The sequence below is a fragment of the Eurosta solidaginis genome, chromosome 2, assembly GCF_040869045.1.
Source record: "Eurosta solidaginis isolate ZX-2024a chromosome 2, ASM4086904v1, whole genome shotgun sequence".
NCBI classification, from domain to species: Eukaryota; Metazoa; Arthropoda; class Insecta; order Diptera; family Tephritidae; genus Eurosta; species Eurosta solidaginis.
Window position 1 is genome coordinate 253,864,071 of NC_090320.1, and position 22,069 is coordinate 253,886,139.

Consider the following 22,069-nt stretch of genomic DNA (forward strand, 5'->3'; position numbering starts at 1 on the left):
CTAATAACCTCCCTTTCCACAGATCTCCACCTTTCAGTAGTCATTTGTCCGAAAGGACTGCTACGATCAACCAGCGCCACAGTCAGTGACTGCTTTGCCACATCACTCATCTTCTCGGGAAAAGCAGGAGTCTTAGTGTAATCTCCCTTTAGCACTTCCGAGAAAGCCGGAGCCTTAGCGTTAACTCCCTTTAGCGCCTGCAAGAAATCCGGAGTCTTAGCGTTATCTCCCTTTGGCTTATCTCCTACTTCCGTAATTGGAACTTCCCTCTGACCCGCTGCTTTCGAGGTAGTTGCTACCTCGCTATTGGAGCCCATCTCTCTTACAGCTTTTGGCCTACTTGTCCTGTCTATGCGAATGCCCTGCCTCGCGGCTCTATGGCTGGGTCCTTTCAGCCTCTTGAAGGCAGGCTTGTCGCCTTCCGCCAAACGTTTCCTTTTCATTCTGCCACTCGACGCTTCTTCCTCTTCGAACTGGTTGCAGAACAGAGGGTTGCTCGCAGCAAACCTTTTAAACTGCCTTCGACCGTACGACCACCTGCCCGACAAGGCGGGCTCAGCGGTCCAGTATTATATACGAGGAAAGAACCGCTGCCCCAGCGGATTAGGGGATCAGAATATACCCGCGGTAGGTATGCCTGTCATAGAAGGCGACTAAAACACCAGATTCAAGGGGTTGTGTAACGCAACCCTTCAGGTTGCCAGCGCAATATATAGCTTCTCCGAACCTAATTGTCAACCTCGCCAATACGCGGTGAATCCTGCTTCACTAACAGACGAGGTTCTGGCGACCACAAGCTCCTCATGGAACTTGGGGGTGGGGAGGGGGGAATGGCCTGAAGGTTTAATGTGGCCATATAAATCGTTCCAGAGATGGCCGGGCTAGCACCTTTATGGTGCTGTGGTACCGGAGCGTACCGGATCTTTATCCGGCAAAGGACCATCACATCGATAACACTCCCCAAAGCCTTCGGGGAGCAACCTTATCGCTACTACAACAACAACAACAACAGGAAAGAACCGCCCGCCACAGCAGCGCCCCTTACTCTGGTAATAATTCCCGAGGTGGCCCAGTATCTGGAAGGCTCCGTTCGAATACAGCCGAATTTATCCCCTGGCTGCAAATCGTCCAATTGGAACGGTCCGCATAACACCCTGGATTAGGGGTTGGCAGTTCTTGGTCACCGATATCCCGCCGGCCTCCTATGAGGCGAAAGGGTGTAGATGTCAATCCTAAACAGCTCCGCCTCATAGTCGGGCGCTATAGAGTTCGGCTAAGCCCTCACACCAACGACAAGGTGCCTACCCTAGTTCGTGGTAACACATATATAAATAAATTAGCGATACCCGACAGATGATGTTCAGGGTCACCCTGGTCCACATTTTAGTCGATATCTCGAAAACGCCTTCACATATACAACTACCACCACTCCCTTTTAAAATACTCATTACACCTTTCATTTGATACCCATATTTTACAAACGCATTCTAGAGTCAACCCTGGTCCACCTTTATGGCGATATCTCAAAAAGGCGTCCACCTATAGAACTAAGGCCAACGCCCTTATAAAATACTCATTAACACCTTTTACTTGATACCGATATCGTACAAATAAATTCTAGAGTCACGGTGGTCCACCTTTATAGCGATATCTCGAAAAGGCGTCCACCTATAGAAATAGGGCCCACGCCCTTTAAAATACTCATTAACAACCTTTTCATTTGTTACCGATTTCGTACAAACAAATTCTAGAGTCGCCCCTGGTCCACTTGTACAGCGATATCTCGAAAAGGCGTACACTTACAGAACTAAGGCCCACGCCCTTTTAAAATACTCATTACACCTTTAATTTGATACCCATATTTACAAACGCATTCTAGAGTCAACCCTGGTCCACCTTTATAGCGATATCTCGAAAAGGCGTCCACCTATAGAAATAGGGCCCACGCCCCTTTAAAATACTCATTAACAACTTTCATTTGTTACCGATTTCATACAAACAAATTCTAGAGTCGCCCCTGGTCCACCTGTACAGCGATATCTCGAAAAGGCGTACACTTATATAACTAAGGCCCACGCCCTTTTAAAATACTCATTAACACCTTTCATTTGATACCCACATTGTACAAATTAATTCTTGAGTCACCCTGGCCACCCTTATGGCGATATACCTAAATAGCGTCCACCCATAGAACTATGTGTGTAGGCTTAAAATACTCTTTTAATACCTACCATTTGATACACATGTCATACAAACCATTCCAGGGCTACCCTTGGTTCATTTTCCTACATGGTGATTTCCCTTATTTTGTATCCATAGCTCTCAACTGAGTATGTAATATTCGGTTACACCCGAACTTAGCCTTCCTTACTTGTTATTATTTTATTTAAAATTATAGTCGACTCAAAAACAAAGCGGTCGACTGCTAAGAAGAATAGATTCAATTACAAGAACAGAACGTACATAAACTTACAAGCAAAGAATTAAAATAAATTATATATAATTGTACGCATTACAATTTCATTTATAATATAATGTTGTTTAAGAATTTATATAAGTGTGCCCAGTGGGGGGCCATCGTGAGGAGCTCAGAAGGGAGCTTACGCGAGGTGCTCATAAAGCAGCCAGATGCTCAGTAGGGGGAACACGCGAATTGCATGTGGCGAGGCATATGAAATTGTCGGATACACCAATAAAACCTATATCAATCTTTAAAATTCATACCTTGTTGAAATCAGAACTGATTTTAGATTTTCCTAAGATAATCCTTTGTAGATATAAATTAAAAAAGGGATTCAACAATTTAAATTTTCCTCATATTTTGTAAGATTTCTCTAACATCTCCAAGAATCAATTAACTGTTTATACACTCTTGAAAGTGCGAAATTCCCTATTTCTGACAACATATAATATATATATATATACGGATCAACTAATGGGACAGAGGTAATGGACTTGACACATTTTAGACACCATAAAAAATGTTACCCGAACTTTCCGGAAAATTTTTAGTAAACAGACATATTTAACATCTGAAAGCTTCTTCAATTTCAAGCCGACATTTGCTTACTAGGGAAATAATAAGGATAAGGGCAGGATCAATTTCTAAAACCTCCGTTTTCCAAAGTTTTTTAGTTCTAACTAAAAGTCTAGACAAAATTTTATTAAAAGCAAAAATATATATCTGGGTATAACAGCGCAATAATATAAAGAAAGGACGTTATATTTTGTTAGTAAAACATCCAAATTTGAAATCATAATTCTCTGTCCAGAATGAGGTGAAATAATAACTATTTGATTTACAAATCATACAAATATTTTACCCCAAGTGTAGAAGTAAAGTCTGACCACTTTTCATTTTCGGTTCATGATGGACTTCATTTGGGAATCGCCCACGTATAAATAAACAAACAATTGCAAAGTATTTTTTTTTTTTTTTGAAAAAGTATAGCAAAATGCGTAATTTCAATTCGCTTGAATAAATCAATAAAATAAATAAACACATTTGATTTTTTTTTTTGGTAGAGCAAAATCTCTTTGTTCAGCTAATTAAAAGAAACAATAAACAACTAAGGGTGTCCAAGTTTGGGTGTAACCGAATATTATATACTGAGCGTGAGTTTGAATTGTACAGTTCATTTCAGATAAATTACTTTTTCGAATTTTGTTACGACAGATACATTTTTTTGTTGAGGCTCTAAAATTTCTCTTCTATTTTCCTCTTATAGTAATAATAATAATAATAATACTAATAATAATAATAATAATAAAAAATTATAATAATAAAAATAGGGTAAAGGCTGAGCTCAGGGCTCCACCGGGGTCACAAGGTGGCGGATCGTGAACTGCCTCTAGCAGGTTAGCTGCGAATAACCAATAATCAGTCCCCGACCAAGAGCGACCATAGAGAGGGGCGTGGCTCAAAAGGCCAAACATACCCAATGAATCTTGGTGGCAGGGCGAGTGGGTGCCGCCCTAAAACTTCAATATACATCCTCAGGATCGAGCCCAGTAAGATCCTGACGGCGAAAACTGGAAAATGTTACGGAAAAGATTGCTTTGGGCTGGCATGGACGGTATTCTACCATCTTAGTAGCGGAGGGTATACCTCGTCTAAACGGAAGGTGGGCTAATATCGTCTTCGTCTCCGTCTCGTTAAAACCTTGGCAGGTCTCCAAGTACGTTCGAAGTCACATCACCATTAAGTTGGCGGTGCAGGCTCAGTTGAGATGACTCCTGACTTACGCCGGATTCTGGCTCTGAACACAGACTTTCATAAGGACCTGTGTCAACCCTCGCGTGGCCTCCCTGCATATGCAAAGATAACCACGGGAATCTAAAACGGCGACTGCACATTGGGCGGAGATAGCGGCTTGGAGCGGAGACCCAACTGAAAAGAAATGAGCCAAACAATTTAAACACGTAAAAGTAACGAGGTTAATGATAGCGGCGTAACCGCTTTTCAAAGGAGGAGCAAGTTGCTCCAATCGGCGGTGTTAAAAGCCGCTAGCAATGCGACGATAGCACCAGCAGAGAAACAAGGTGGCGGGTCAGCAATGGCCAGGGACACCCCACGGCGAACGCAAGGGGGGACAAAAGCTAGAGAAAGCAGTAGGAAATTTGATGCCACCCCATCTACCCCTGGACAGCAAGGTGACGGCAATGACGGGCGGGAAACCTCCGTATGCGGTGCAAAACCGGGGAGGACAAGTCAAGTTGACGTCCTCGAGTATGCAGGATTGGTTCTGCGCAGCATGCAGGCTGCTGCGGCCAACCAGAAAAATGTGTCGATGGACATAAAGAACGGCGTGGCACAACTTGAAAAGACACTGAGTCGCACGCGCTCTTTATTAGAGGGTAAAAGGGCAGAGTAAACCGAACCGAAAGCGGCTCGAGTGAACAAAAGAGCACGAATGAACTCTAGCTAGCAACGGGGGGCCTCGGAGGCCAAGAGAAAGTGCGATGAGGGTTCCGCGAAGACAATCTCGGGTGAAACATGGACGACCGTAAGGAACCGGAAAGCCAAACCACGCCCTGAGAAAGAACAAAGGACATCACCTGGGCAAGCCAAGAAGGCAAAAAGAAAAGGCAAGTCCATAAACAGACGGGCCGCAACTTTCATAGTTAGACCAGCCAAGGGAAAGAACTACGCCGAAGTCGTAGGAGCCATCCGGGGCGAGCTTGGGCGTGAAGATACATGTACCGTCATACCCTCCGTCCGAAAAACCAAATCCGGGAGTGTACTTATCGAAACTGCACGTTGTGGCGATGAATAAGAATTCGTCCAAGCGATAGGAAGCGCTGCTGGAGAAGAGGGTGAAACCAAGTAGATTACACGGCGAATGCGGATAGAGGTGATGGGCATGGATTATCTGGCGACCGCCGAAGAAATTGCCGAGGCTGTTAGGAAAGCTGCTGGCGGGGAAATGACGGGACAGGTTCGTGTGTCTATTTTCTCGGCAAACCAGCGCGAACAGAAGATGGCAGCCATTGAAGTGGACGAAGCTGTTGGCGTCCTTTTGCAAGCCAAGGGCAAGATCTGTATCGGCTGACTGCAATGCAGACTTAGACAGAGGGTAGACGTGCGAACACCGAAAAGGTTCCTTTATTTCGAAATTAGTTCTACACTGCTTAAAAAGATGAGGTTTGTAATGGCTCGACACTCGGGGTGGGACGTTAAAATTTACTTCGTTCAAGAGAATTGGGCTACAAATCATTCCATTCAGTAGTTAGCCATAAATATTACGCTTAGCATTTCTCTACGACTTGCAAGAGTTCGGAGATTGATAAGCTTCAATCGACTAGTATAACGTGGAAGATTATACGCAGAGTCCCACGGAAAATATCTTAAAAAGAAAAGTAGAAATTGCTTTTTTACTGATTCAAGTCTATCTGCATGAAACGTTTAATACTAGTTTCAGTAGTATACAAAATTTGAAATTCGTCACTTGGGATCTGGGTGCAACCAACCATCGATATGTACCTACTAAGCATACAAACCAAATATAGTTATTGAGATCAAATCCATGTATATATTTATTTATAAAACTTATCAAAGCGGTTTGCTTATTATTATAAAATGTAAGGAACGAAAATAGTAGAATACGTGACTACACCTATAGGGAGTATTTACAACGCATATATTCTGCACATATGAAAATAGTAGTATTTTTAAGAGAAGAAAGTCTATTAAATTTGCAGCTTTCAATATACATACAAAATATACATACTAAATTTTAGATGCGAGATTACTACACAAACTAAAAGATATTCATGAAAATGTAAATGTCTTCCTAGCTTTTGTTAGGCATTGAGCTTATAAATGTTGATATACGGTTATGTGAAAGATAATATGGTCTCCCTTTAAAACGATATTGAACCCAAATTATGTTTATTTATTAGTTTTTAATAATTCCAATTTAAAATATCCTTCTAAGTATAACACAAACTATATATATATACATTTCAAAGCTTACACGAAGCTCCCAACAACTAACCAAATTTTCATCAGTTTTTCAGACTTAAAAACTTTAAAAAATTTTCTGAGTGTGCAGTTTTGTAGCTCATCTAACTGAAGTGTAATAATGTGCAAGTTTCAAGAGGGTGTTCGCATTTTTTCCATACACCGCATGAACGAAATTTGTATTTATATGGAAGATATGGGCAACACCCTCGGGGAATTTTTTTTTTACAAAATTAAGGGTAATTCTCATCTATTTTAAACTTGCACACTATTGCACTACAATTGAATAAGCTTCAAGACTGCACATTCAGACATTTTCTAAAAACTGTTAATAAAAACTTTCGAAAATTTATAAAAATTTGATTAACTTTATAATTATACATATATGTATGTGGCTTGTGTTATAGTTCGGAATATGTTATAAATGAACAAGTAAGAACGGGACTGTCTTCGGCTGAAGCCGAAGACTTCATACCTTTCATAAATGGGGCTAATTTTATCGCATTCGTAATATCCAAATAATCGGCTCTATAAGATAAGAAATATATAGCGAAAGGATGTACATACCTAAGCAATTTTTAAGATAAATTTAAAATAAAACAAGTAAGGAAGGTTAAGTTCGGGTGTAACCGAACATTACATACTCAGTTGAGAGCTATGGTGACAACATAAGGGAAAATAACCATGAAGGAAAATGAACCGAGGGAAAACCTGGAATGTGTTTGTATGACATGTGTATCAAATGAAAGGCATTAAAGAGTATTTTATGAGGGAGTGGGCCTTAGTTCTATAGGTGGTCGCCATTTAGGGATATATCCATAAAGGTGGATCAGGGTTGACTCTAGAATGCGTTTGTACGATATGGGTATCAGATGAAAGGTGTTAATGAGTATTTTAAAAGGGAGTAATCCTTAGTTCCATAGGTGGACGCCTTTTCGAGATATCGCCATAAAGGTGGACCAGGGGTGACTCTAGAATGCGTTTGTACGATATGGGTATCAAACGAAAGGTGTTAATGAGTATTTTAAAAGGGAGTAATCCTTAGTTCCATAGGTGGACGCCGTTTCGAGATATCGCCATAAAGGTGGACCAGGGGTGACCCTAGAATTTGTTTGTACAATATGGGTATCAAAAGAAAGGTGTTAATGAGTATTTTTAAAAGGGAGTGGGCCTTCGTTCTATAGGTGTTCGCCTTTTCGAGATATCGCCATAAAGGTGGACCAGGGGTGACTTTAGAATATGTTTGTAAGATATGGGTATCAAATTAAAGGTGTTAATGAGTATTTTTAAAAGGGAGTGGGCCTTCGTTCTATAGGTGTTCGCCTTTTCGAGATATTGCCATAAAGGTGGACCAGGGGTGACTTTAGAATATGTTTGTATCAAATGAAAGGTGTTAATGAGTATTTTAAAAGGGCGTGAGGGTTAATTCTATAGGTGGACGCCTTTTCGCGATATAGGGGTGGCTCTAGAATGAGTTTGTACGATATGGGTATCAAATTAAAGGTATTAATGAGAGTTTTAAAAGGGAGTGGTGGTAGTTGTATATGTGAAGGCATTTTCCAGACATCGACCAAAATGTGGACCAGGGTGACCCAGAACATCATGTGTTGGATACCGCTAATTTATTTATATATGTAGTACCTGCCAAGATTTTAAGGGTTTTTTATTTCGCCCTGCAGAACTTTTTTAATTTTCTTCTACTTAATATGGTAGGTGTCACAACCATTTTATAAAGTTTTTTCTAAAGTTATATTTCGCGTCAATAAAACAATCCAATTACCTTACCATGTTTCATCACTTGTTTCATATTTGGTATAGAATTATGGCATTTTTTTCATTTTTCGTAATTTTCGATATCGAAAAAGTGGGCGTGGTCATAGTCGGATTTCGTTCATTTTTCATACCAAGATAAAGTGAGTTCAAGTAAGCACGTGAACTAAGTTCATTAAAGATATGCCGATTTTTGCTCAAGTTATCGTGTTAACGGCCATGCGGAAGGACAGACAGACGACTGTGTATAAAAACTGGGCGTGGCATAAACCGATTTCGCCCATTTTCACAGAAATCAGTTAACGTTATAAAATCTATGCCCCTACCAAATTTCAAAAGGAGTGGTTAGTTTTTGTTCGCATTATGGCGTTAAAAGTATCCTAGACAAATTAAATGAAAAAGGGCGGAGCCACGCCCATTTTGAAATTTTCTTTTATTTTTGTATTTTGTTGCACCATATCATTACTGGAGTTGAATGTTGACATAATTTACTTATATACTGTAAAGATATTAAATTTTTTGTTAAAATTTTACTTTAAAAAAAATTTTTTTTTAAAAGTAGGCGTGGTCCTTCTCCGATTTTGCTAATTTTTATTGAGCGTACATATAGTAATAGCAGTAACGTTCCTGCCAAAGTTCATCATGATATCTTCAACGACTGCCAAATTACAGCTTGCAAAACTTCTAAATTACCTTCTTTTAAAAGTGGGCGGTGCCACGCCCATTGTCCAAAATTTTACTAATTCTGCGTCATAAGTTCAACTCATCTACCAAGTCTCGTCGCTTTATCTGTCTTTTGTAATGAATTATCGCACTTTTTCGGTTTTTCGAAATTTTCGATATCGAAAAAGTGGGCGTGGTTATAGTCCGATATCGTTCATTTTAAATAGCGATCTGAGATGAGTGCTCAGGAATCTACATACCAAATTTCATCAAGATACCTCAAAATTTACTCAAGTTATCGTGTTAACGGACGGACGGACGGACGGACGGACGGACATGGCTCAATAAAATTTTTTTTCGATCCTGATTATTTTGATATATGGAAGTCTATATCTATCTCGATTCCTTTATATATGTACAACCAACCGTTATCCAATCAAACTTAATATACTCTGTGAGCTCTGCTCAACTGAGTATAAAAAAAGGTAGGTACTTTGTGTGAGGATGCAAAGTTTCACGTTTTTTGTTGTCTGCATGTAAAAACTGTGACTACGAATCAATATATGACGTAAACGTAATTATTTGATGAAATTTTAAGCTTCTAGCCGTAAAAAAGGGGCAAAAATTACAGTTTATATGGGGTATATAATATATATACCACCGATCCCTATGATTTTTTCAGACAACAATATATGCTATATGCGTAAGCATTTGGTGAAATTTGAAGCTTCTAGCTGTTAAAATGGGGCAGAAATTGCGAAAAGTTTCTTATTTGAATAATCGGTTGTATGAGATATATACTATATATACCACCGATCTCTATGATTTTTTCCCACAACAATTTATGCTATATACGTAAGCAATTGGTGAAATTTGAAGCTTATAGCTGTTAAAATGGGGCAGAAATTGCGAAAAGTTCCTTATCTTAACAATCTGTTGTGGGGGATATATGCTATATATACGACCGATCCCATCCATTTTTTAGACAACAATTAGTGCAATATACGAAAGCATATGGTGATGTTTGACGCTTCAATCTGATGAATTGACCAAAATCCTCTTTTTCAGAAAAATCTGTTGTATGGAGGATATATGCTATAGTGGTCCGATCCGGCCGGTTCCGACAAATGGCTAATCGGACACCTAAATACACCCGCCAACCAAATTTTATCACGATATCTTAAAAATTGAGGGACTAGTTTGGATACAAACAGACAGACGGACATGGCTAAATCAACTCAGCTCTTCATCCTGATTATTTCGGTACACTTAATGGTGGGTCTATTTATTTTCCTTTAAGGACTCACAATTTTGGGATTCGTGACGAAATTAATATACCATTTCATTTTCATGAATGGTATAAAAAATGTTATAAATGAAAAATGAAAAAGCTCTTTCATATACAAAGTTGTTATGCAACGGGTCCGAACTCATTTTGTAAATTTGTTTATTTTTATTACTATCAAAAGTGACAACTCACGGTGTTTCCATCGAGAAAAAATGTATGCAATTTTATCTTAGCATTGTATTTTCAAGCAGAGTGGTGAATTAAATAAGTTAAGCGATTTTTGCTGAAACTCTATTTTGAACCGAACCGAACCGTTTTTTGGGTGGTTTTCGGTTCGGTTTTTGGAGTTAAGAAAAAAAAACGGTTCGGTTCGTGGTTAGGTTCAAAGCCCTAAAATAGTGGGTGGTTCGGTTCATGAACCGGTTCGGTTCGAAGCGGTTTGCAGCTTTGGTAAAAAGTGCTTTAGTTACATAAGGGTAACTAAATTCTTTGGACCACCGTTTGACGAATGAAAGAATACCTCTAGCCTTATTGACAGTACCATTATTATGAAAGTTGAAACTAAGTTTGGTATATATCGTGACTCCTAAGTACAATTATAGACAAACGCATTCAGCTACGTCATGCCTTAGTTGTTGTAAAGTTTTTCCCAATTGCCTTCTTTTGCTTATATTATCTTTTACACATCACATAATTCGTATGTAGTTATGTGTTGAAGTTATGCATTTTTATTGCTGTTTTTTGTTCTATTTATCATTTTCCCAAATTATTAAATAAATTATAAGAATTAAAAATTGCTTGAAATAAATGTTCATACATTTAAAACAATACGGGCAATCCCCGATTAATTCATATAAAATTTTTTTCATTTTGTTGTTATATTTTAACTTGGAAAATGAAACACTATTGATATAAAGCTCTTGTTTGCAAAGATATAGCTTATTTTATTCGTCCGCGACCCTTTTAAAAATCTTTTATATAAAAATATAAAAAATTTCATTAACTTTTCTTCGAAGCATTCTTTATAGCAAAGGAAACCTCTCTGTCGAATTTTGTTGTGATAGGTTTAACGGGTTTTTATTTATGATTAATAATATTTGTAAAATTGATTTTATCACAAGTAGGCGGCGCCTCGCCCATTTTCGAAAAAATCTATAGTTTTAATATTCAATAATCAGGTTTTGCGTGTTTTCCAAAATGCTATATATGTATAAATTGGGCGTGGTTACCATCCGATTTCCCTCAATTTTAATAGCAACGGGAGATGAGCGCAAATGAACCCATATACGAAATTTCAATATTTTAATCCCAATATTTACTCAAATATCGTGTACACCGACGGATGGATGGACGGATGGATAGACATGGCTAAATCAATTCTTTTTTCATCCTCAGCATTTTGATATATGGAAGTCTAAATTTATATCGATCCGTCTATGCCCGTTATGTTTCCAAATTCTGTGTGCAAAGCACGCTGAGTATAACAAGATTTAGCTCGTGTAGCTTTAACTTGAATTTAGATGTATTTTTCTTATATCAAATTCTTGAAATCTTATTTTTTTTTACGCGTCTCAAAACAGACAAAACTAATTAAGTGTCCCCATTATACTTTTCATTAAAAATATTGATTCATTGTACACGTGTCTACTTTATAACACAATTCAACTTTGCAAACACATATGGGCAATTCCTTGGTAACGGACGCGAAATTCGCACGCATTTCAACTTGCGTAAACGATTCACAAGAAAAACTCAAGCTCGTTTATACTACTTTCATTTGTGTATTTATATGAAACTGTTGAATACACCAATAAACCTATATCAACTTTTAAAATTCATATCTTTTTGAAATCAGGATTGATTTTAGATTTTCCTCAGATAATCCTTTGTATATATAAATTAAAAAAGAGATACAGCAATTTAAATTTTCGTAATTTTTTGTAAAATTACTCTAACATCTCCATGCATCAATTAGCAGTTTATACACTGCTGATAGCGTAAAATTACCTCTTTCTGACAACAAATAATATATATATATATATACTAGTAGACCCGGCAGACGTTGTTCTGCCCTGAATTTGGTCTACCTGCATACATTTAATAAGATTTTACCATCCAACTCTGCCCTCTCCTCCTCTTCACTTTTCCCTAATCTTTTTATTCACTCCTCCCTCCTCACACCGTCCCTTTTTCGCTTCATTTATCTCTATCTTCATCTCACTCTATCTCTTTCTTAGTCTCATCCTCCTGTCCTCTTTTCTCTTCTCTCAAGTTATTCTCATTCTTCTTCATCCCTTATTGCCAGTCCCAGAGGGTGGTATTTATTTTGTTCCAGTCCCATTCCAAGCCCCAGTCCGTCTCTGGTCTACTTTCCTTAAAAACGGATCGAATAGGACGTATGTAAATGCGGCTTCGCATGCATTTTTATCAGTTTTGCCAGGTTGATGCGTCTAAATCGAATATCACAATAAAAATTGCTTTAAATCCCTCATCAACAGCTTTCATTTATATTACAGAGACATTCTAGGGGTATACGAGTTCACGTTTTGCCCTATATCTCGAGACCCTAGTCACCCAGCAGTGTAGAATTTACTCTGTACTTAAGCATACATCAACATCAATTTGATGCCCATAATGTAAAACCATATCCTAGTGTTACCCTTATCCACGTTTTGGCCTATATTTCGAGACTCTAGTCACAAATAGGAATGAAAATTACCCTGTACTAAAGCACTCATCAACATTTTTCATTTGATGTCCATATTGTATAAACCCTCTAACACAGAACTCATTGACAGCTTTCATTTGTTATCCATATGCTATAAACGCATTCTAGGAGTACCCGGATCTACGTTTTGGTCTATATCTCGAGACCCTAGTCACACAGGGTTACCAAAAGTACCCCGTATCAAAGTACTCATTAACAGCTTCCATTTGATAGACATAAGGTTGCTCCCCGAAGGCTTTGGGGAGTGTTATCGAAGTGATGGTCCTTTGCCGGATACAGACCCGGTACGCTCTGGTACCACAGCACCATTACGGTGCTAGACCGACCATCTCGGGAACAACAACAAGAACAACATTTGATAGCCATATTGTACAACCACATCCCAGGATTACCCAGGTCCACGTTTTGATCTCAAGACCCTGCCCAGAACGAGATAAAAATGTCCTATATCCGTCTCCTGGTGCTAAGCTACCTCTTCACCAATTTTCACCCAAACCGGTTCATTCGTTCTTGAGTTATAAATAGTGTAACTATCACCACTTTCTTTTATATATATAGATACATATATATATGGATCAACTAGTGGAATAGAGGTAATGGACTTGACACATTTTAGACAACAATAAAAAATCATACCCGAACTTTCCAGAAAAATTGTAGTAAACAGGCCTATTTAACATCTGAAAGTTTTTTTAATTTCAAGTCGACGTTTGCTTACTCGGAAAATAATAAAGATAAGGGCAGGATCAATTTATAAAACCTCCGCTTTATAAAGTTTTTTTAATGCTAAATAAAAGTCTAGACAAAATTTTATTAAAAGCAAAAATATAGATCTGGGTTTAAGAGCGCCACAACATAAAGCAAATACGTTATATTTTATTAGTAAAACATCCAAATTTGAAATCATATTTCTCTGTCCAGGATGAGGCGAAAGAATAAACTATTTGATTTCCGCATCACACAAATATTTGATTTTAACCCCAAGTAATAGAAATAAAGTCTAACCACTTTTTATTTTCGGTTCGTGATGGACCTTATTTGGGATTCGCCCACATATAAATAAACAAACAATTGCAAAGAAATTTTGTTTTGATAAAGTATACCAAAATGCCTCAATTCATTTCGCTAGAATAAATTAATAAAATAAATAAACACATTTGATTTGTTTTTTTGATAGAGCAAAACTTGTTTATTCAGCTAATTAAATCAAACAAAAAGCAAGTAAGGATGCCTAAGTTTGGGTGTAACCGAATAGTATATACTCAGCGTGAGTTTGAATTGCACGGTTCTTTGCAGATGAATTACTTTTTCGAATTTCGTTACGAGAGTATTTTGTTTTTTTTTTTTTGAGGTTCTAGATATATTTTGTAATGCTTGATCGGAATAGGGGCGTGGCACCGCCCATTAAAAAAATTTCTCCTAATTTCCTCTTACAATAAATCTTAATAAGTGAAATATCATTGATACCAAACTTTTTTTCGCTAAGATATAGCTAATTATTCTAGTCTACGACTAGCTGGCGTGGTTTTTAACAGATCCCGTCCATTTTTCTTAGAAATATTTCATACTATATAGAAAATATGTATACCCAATCTTATTACGATCATTTAATTTTTCTTTGAGAATAGAAAATTGATTGAGATATAAAATTATTTAGTCATAAAAGGGCGGTGCTATGCCCATTTTCATAAATTAATATTTTTCCTTTTTCATGGCTAAATCAATTCCTTTTTCATCCTCAGCATTTTGATATATGGAAGTCTATATTTATCTCGATTCGTTTATGCTCGTTATGTTACCAAAGTTAATACATTCTGTGTGCAAAGCACGCTGAGTATAACAAGATTTACCTTGATTAGCTTTAACTTAAATTTATATGTATTTTTGTTATTTCAAATTCCTGAAATCTTATTTTTTATTTACTTAACTCATTTAGGTATAAATAGCGTCCACAAAATTTATTTCGGTGTACTTTATTCTTAAAGGTAGTAGAAGTTTTAAACGAAAATGAATTTCGCGCTGTTCTTTCTCCTGCTTAGCTGCGTCTTAAGCGAAACGAATGCGTTGCATATATATATAAAGTACAGCGCCCATTCAGTAGCAATTTATTTTTGTGACAGCTATGAATGTAGTGGTTCCCTAATCAGTGAAACATCGGTGGTTACAGTGGCGCGTTGCGTAGCAGATAGACTTCCGATTCATCTCAAAGTTAAAGGTGGTGCAACTAATATATTCGAAGAAGAAGGACAACAAAGCTTTGTGCAGAGCAAACATATTCATCCTGGGTATCCAGGAAATATTTATTATGATATAGCTGTCCTTAAACTGGTAACACCCTTTAATACTGAAACTGATGCAGTAAAAACAATACCATTATACGAAGGAAATTTATTACCGGACACATGGTTGAGAGTTAGCGGATGGGGCAAGACATATCCAAACCATGTGAATGATCATGTTATTCTCCAATCTATGCGAGTGTACGTAATGGAGTGTACAGTTCATCGAAAGAATAGCCGAAATGAGCTTGAAATAACAGATATAGCCTTTTCAGCTGGAATTAGTATGACAGATTTTTATTTGGTAGAAGCTGGATCAGGAGGAGTTTGTAATAGAAAACTTTGTGGGGTGGTACAAAGCGCTCAAAATTTGGCTTTTCCGATTATATTTACAAATGTATCAAATACAGAAGTTCTAAGCTTTATAAGAAGGTGGATGTAACTGAAACGTGTTATTATAAACTGACTGTTGATTGGAATATCACTCTAACTCGACTGAGCGCCGAATTTCGAAACATTTTGAAATAGGGCGTTTTCGAAATATGGTGATATTCCGCTCAGTAGTCGTAATGACAATATTTTTTTCATTTACAATGTACAAATAAATTGTTTTAATTCTGAGTATATAAATATTTTTTATTGTATGCAATGGAAGTGTGATGCATGTAAATGAATTAAGTTGTGAGACCAATCTTTGATCACAACTTTAAAGATCGCTCGTGTATGAATAGATCACGAGATGAAAACAAAATGAAAGAATGACTACTTTAAGGTCCTGGTGAACTCTGTTTAAAACAGCTGATCCAACGAATTCTATAGAAGTCGATTTAATCTGATATTGAAGCAATTCAATAACGCCTTAGTCATAACGATACCATAGCCAACCAATTAGTTGTTGGTTTTCCACCATATGCATAATCTATCAATTTTTGCGTTGGCGAATTTATTCATATTTTGGGTATTGTATTTTTCGTTTTGAAATTTCTGGTATTTTCTATTTTATGAAGTTATGAAATGTTCTAGATTAAGGCACCAATAAGCAATGCAAATATATATTTATCTATGATTAATTGAAAATATGGTTACCTATTGAGCGTTATCAATATGGCAAGTTTTCCAGGGCCTTTAAAGAGGCGATATTTAACCAAAATAGAATTTTACTTTGGCAATAGATGTCGCTGGATATCGCACTTATCGAGCTTTAGAAAACGCTCGGAAAGCAGTGCCACTATTTACAAAAAAAAATACTTGGCGGCTTTTACCTCATGGGAATTTAACGCCTAAACTTCGCTTCCAATTTGCGTTGTGCTTCTTTTTAGTTTCTCCTACAAATTGGAAGGACGACACCTACATGTATAATGCCGACAAATGTACACTCGGGGTATTTGCAAAACCATTGCTTAGGGGCAATCCCGCTAAGAAGACCGTGTTTTCCAATCGAAACATCTTTTTTCTAAGATGTTAATGTTACTCTGCGAGGGACTTTAACCCAAGACCTTCAATGTGTTTGGCGAAGCGCGCTACTGCTATCCCAGCATACGCAGTGTCTATGGTTAATTCTCTATAAAACTAGATTAGAGAACTGGGATAGAATTCATTAGAGAACTATTTGGAAAACGATGCCGTCAGATTTATCGATTATTTGTAGGACATGATCACTCTTCCTTTGTGTTATAAAAAAGTATGAAAAATAGTTAAAATTTTTGCCAAAATATTGGTAGTTGCTAACCCAGTTTTTCATTTCTAATAATTAAAGGTTGTAAGCGAAAATTATAAAAAAAAGTTTAAGAGCGAAAGTGGCAAAATGTGGCATACTATTTGACTGGTATTAGGAGGAAGATGTGCTGTCATCTTTATTTCAAATCAATGCAGAGCTAAATACTGAAGGAATAAGTGACAGCGAAAATTTCGTTTAGGTTTGGTCATTATGCAATAAACCACACAGGTGAAGTCAATATTACAATAAAAAAAAAAACAATTTTAAGCATTTCCTTTAAACAAATGGACAAAAATAAGCGAAAAATGTGTCTTTATATAAAGTAATATTCTTTCTAAACTTTGATTTTAAAATCTTGTCATAGAAATTGTAAAAATATTTATGAGAAATAAAAATACGTTCTTTATTAGATCGGGGTACTTAGAAAGTTATCCGTCTGAAGTCTACAACCTTAGGAGCAATCTGCTTCCATCGGTACAAATCCCGCATGCTAGGACATCTCACTTCAGAAGTTTTTATACATACACGTCGTGCAAAATGTTCAACACTCTCCCTACTTCTGTACAAGTTATAAGAAATCTTAACCTATTTCAAAATAAAATAAAAATGTATCTGATTAGTTTTAGCCACTACGATCTAGAAGACTTGCTGAGGACGTTGTTGTAAGTCATATGTAACTTTTTAACTATATCAACTGTTTCTCTATCGGAACCTTAACTAATTAACGAATTATCAATTGTTTCTCTATCGTAATCTTAACTAATTATCTGAATTATTATGAGTTTATTCTATAATATTATTAAAAACTATACACCCCACACTGAAAAAGAACTTTAATATGTGAACTGGCATTTAATACTAATTTAAAAATTTAATATAAAAAATGCCATGTAACTTTCTTATGCTATAGAGTAATAGAATGTGCTCTTTCAATATTGTAATTTATTTAATATATGCATTAAGAAATGTTTAATAAATAAATAAAATAAAAATAAATATAGAAGTGGAGCGCGCATTACTTGGATTGAAAAGTTGGATAGAAAAGGAGTCAACTTATCAATATATAGTCAATTAATTGCGCTTTAATTCTCATCTAATTATTTAACCGTGCGCCTCCTAACAAAATTTTTTCTTCTTTTGTTGCATTGTCTCGGTGTCCTAACTTATATGTGAGGTTTCACGTTTGTGGCTCAGTGAGAAGTTACTTAAAAATCGATCTCAAAATTCCAAATTTTTACCTAATTATTTCGATCCTTGCGCCAACTAACGTTAATTATTTCCCTTTTGTTGCATTGTCTTGGTGTCTTGACCTCTATGTGATGTTTCACGTGCGCCACCTAACGATATTTTGTTTCTAATTTTGTTCCTTTTTCGCGATATCTTAACCTATATGTGAAGTTTCACGTTTATAGCTCAATGAAAAGTTGCTTAAAAATCGATTGCAAGATTTTTAAATGCGGGCAAACATCCAACCGGAATATAAATAATATAAAGGAAACAATAAATTTAAAAAAAAATGTTTTCGTACATAAAAATTAATGAGAGCAATCCCCGCTTAATTATACAAACTTTTTAATAACAAATCTGAAACTTTGTGATAACTTTTCGATAAATAATCGTTAACTTTTCGATAAATTTCTGGTAACAAATCGATAACTTTCTTATAATATTGCTGGCATAAGCTACTCCACTTGAGCAATTATAACCAGAACTTTTCGTCACTGTGGATGTGGATATAACATAAGCTCTGTGAAGTTAGGACATAAGTTAAGGTAGACGACTCTGAATTGACATTCCTACAAAAATTGAAGATAAACATGCCTTTGCTTTGGTAAAGCTTCCCCTCCACAAAGCAGACAAGCGTTTTCGGCCTATTGACTCATTGTGGTGCCATTCGTAATAGCTCAAGTCTTCTATACCATAAAAAGGAAATTAACCATTAACCAATGTGATGATTTAGTTGGGCGTCCATAGTTTTTTATCGATAACTATGTAATCGGATATTATTGGGCTATTATCGAATGATTATAAGAGTGTTATCGAAGTTTTATAGGTATATTTTCGCTAACAACATTACATAAGAGTAATTGGTAAAGTATCGTTTATTCGAATGCGTTTATTCTCGGTTTTCTATCGATAACTCAAATTCTTATCGGTCTGTTATGAAACAGATAATGGTTTCGTTATCGGCTCATAAATAGCTGGACAATGCAAACATTTTTAAAATCGGTTTTCTACGGGCGTTAGGTGCTCAGGAAACATGAACCATGAGCAATCGTGTTGGTTTGGCATGGCGTCCATAATTTTTTTATCGATAGCAACGTAATATAAATTTTATCGAGTTATTATTGGCGTGATATCGACAATAATATCAACATCACAAAGACACATGGGCAAAGACCGAGATTCCGATCCAACTCCATTTATCTTTCCTCGTACCTCTGAGGTAACGACATTACAAATAGCTAATGATGTGTGGCGAGTCTGAGGGTTGGTCAATTTGTTCATACCTTTTTGCTTTAAAATTGGAAAATACGTGCTTTGTATTCCCGTCATGGCCTTACCACCGTAAAACACTTCAACATTAATTTTTACCTACGCTAAGTATCTCATTCTCTATGCTTCAGGAGGCTTCCTATTATAAATGCGAGGACTTTTCAAAGTACTACTCCTTTCGCTTCTTCAATCTGCAACCAGGAGCTGAACAAGGGCTGAAAACCATATAATCCTTTTTGTTGGCACTGCGATAATCCTATTGTAGGACATTCCGTTAGGCTGAACTGGCTGATTCAGTATAGAGCTCAGAGGAAGTTTACCGATATATGAACTAATATTATCTATTATTAACGAATCGTCAGGTTTTTGCTTTGTTATAAGCCATTCCCTACCGAATTTTTTAGGTTGTGTGAGTATGTATGTATGTACTAGAGATATACGCCGCCGATAAACGCCGCCGCCGCCGCCGATTTTCGTCGTTTTTTGCACGCCGCTGCCGAATTTCAAAAAAGCGGCGCGGCGGCGGCGGCGGCGGCGGCGTTCGGCGCGGTACTTTATTTTCTACTCATTTAAGACTGTCTAGGCCATTTACTGTTCATGCCGAAAACGGATATAGTCGAAAGGGGTATCGACGGATGCGCATCACTGCCAGATATAAGAATCCAATTGCGAAATGTAACTTTCTACCCGTTCAAAAATAATTTAAAAAAAACTGGCGCTTTTAATGCCAGATTAACACGGATTTTGCATCACCCAATTCACCAAGTCATTAAAATAAAACACTAAAAGAAAAATTATATAAAAAATATAAATACTCACTTTGCATAATTTAAAAAAAAAAATTTATAATGAACAATGAATTCAAATAGAATGACGCAAGGCGAATATGTTTTCAAATTGTCCTCAAGTTGTAAAAAAAAGCAAATTACCCAAAAAAGGTGCCGATTTTGTTAAAAATTTTATATTGCGAATGGCTGAAAGAATAAGCGAAATAAGTGGTGCATAAACACTCCTTTGAAATTTTTCTTGCCTCATACTTAAGTTGAGAATATATGTAGGTATGAGACGGGTTTGAAATATTACTTGGGCCTACATTCAAACATCTGTTGTTTATTTGCGAAACGTCTGAAATGTTAATTTTGATTTTCACACTTTACCCTTCAACGTTAAATCCTCCCGGTTTGGCATTTCCTAAAGTTGGCGGCCCTATCCAAAACTAGGCTCTTGGAGTGAATCACATTATAGCCTGTCAACCACGTTTAAATATTACCACACGTCTCGGCTCCTTTTACAAATGTGAATACGTAGGTGAGGCTTTGTCCTTCGCTAGAACACTCAAAGTTGTAAAGCAAAAGCTTTCCCAAGATAGTCGAACTAATGACCGTGGTTGGCACTACCCTAACGTAGGGGACAGTCGATCTAGTCATCCATAATGAGCTTTTATATCACTAGGCCGGAAAATCGCAGTTAATATCTTTCAACTTAAAATCGGTCGACTTTAATTCTAAACTATCACTTCTGTTTAACGAACGCTATTGAAATCAATGTTGTGAATACAAGCGTCTCCAAACTTTCGTCTACATTTAAAAAATTGTATCCAGGGTCCTTGTCAAATTTTAATTATATAGATGTGCCGAGGATTTTACGATTTTCACCCATGAGTTGCGCAATGATATCCACTTAGATGCTTATGATTCCGAGGGCAGCATCCTTGGCCGAATAGGCACTACCGCGTTTCAAGTTGTTTCTCTGGTGTAGCTCGGCAGCATAGCGCGACAAAAACATACGTTAGAAAGTCTTCTTTCGGAGCGACTGGTGGTCGGGATTGCTACTGTTCGCACATGGGGAATTGTAGCTCCTAAAAGCAGCCGAAAAAACTGGAGGCTACCTGTTCGACTAGAGTCATGAGTATTAAAAGACCATTAATAGCAACCGTAAGTCGCATTTGTGCGTGACGCCAAGGAGCCACAAAAACTATGACCATTTTATTTATCTCTATTTCTTTTTAGCAGTCGCAGCAATTCCAAAGACCGGGGTTAGGTTCGAAGCTTCTCTGGAGTAAGTGGACGAGGGACAATCCCTTCGCAAAGAGCTACTCCTGCAAATGTTTGAACGATCTGCGAGATCTGGAGGCAAAACCCCGGATCTTTCCGAAATGGCCAACACGTTGTTTTCCTTAAATACATACAAAAAAAAACCTTTCCTAAATATTATATTTTTAAACAGAACAAGTAAGGAAGGTTAAGTTCGGGTGTAACCGAACATTACATGCTCAGTTGAGATCTATGGTGACAACATAAGGGAAAATAACCATGTAGGAAAATGAACCGAGGGAAACCCTGGAATGTGTTTGTATGACATGCGTATCAAATGAAAGGCACTAAAGAGTATTTTATGAGGGAGTGGGCTTTAGTTCTATAGGTGGACGCCATTTAGGGATATAGCCATAAAGGTGGATCAGGGTTGACTCTAGAATGCGTTTGTACGATATGGGTATCAAATGAAAGGTGTTAATGAGTATTTTAAAAGGGAGTAATCCTTAGTTCCATAGGTGGACGCCTTTTCGAGATATCGCCATAAAGGTGGACCAGGGGTGACCCTAGAATTTGTTTGTACAATATGTGCATCAAACGAATGGTGTTAATGAGTATTTTAAAAGGGAGTG

At 37.1% G+C, this 22,069-nt stretch overlaps 1 protein-coding gene across 16 annotated transcripts in view; it reads left to right on the forward strand.

Annotated features, from left to right (window-relative positions):
- The window catches only part of kek2 (kekkon 2), an 894,871-nt gene that overhangs the window by 501,118 nt on the left and 371,684 nt on the right, over window positions 1-22,069 (forward strand). For 2 of the 16 annotated variants that reach the window (XR_010949842.1, XR_010949840.1), the window contains one exon: window positions 9,965-10,328. The exons of 13 other annotated variants lie outside the window; for them this stretch is intronic. The gene's annotated coding sequence lies outside the window, so the exon portion shown is untranslated. Of the gene's footprint in view, window positions 1-9,964; window positions 10,329-16,947; window positions 18,033-22,069 lie in introns of those variants that run through there. One more of the 16 variants, XR_010949839.1, reaches the window with a different exon arrangement.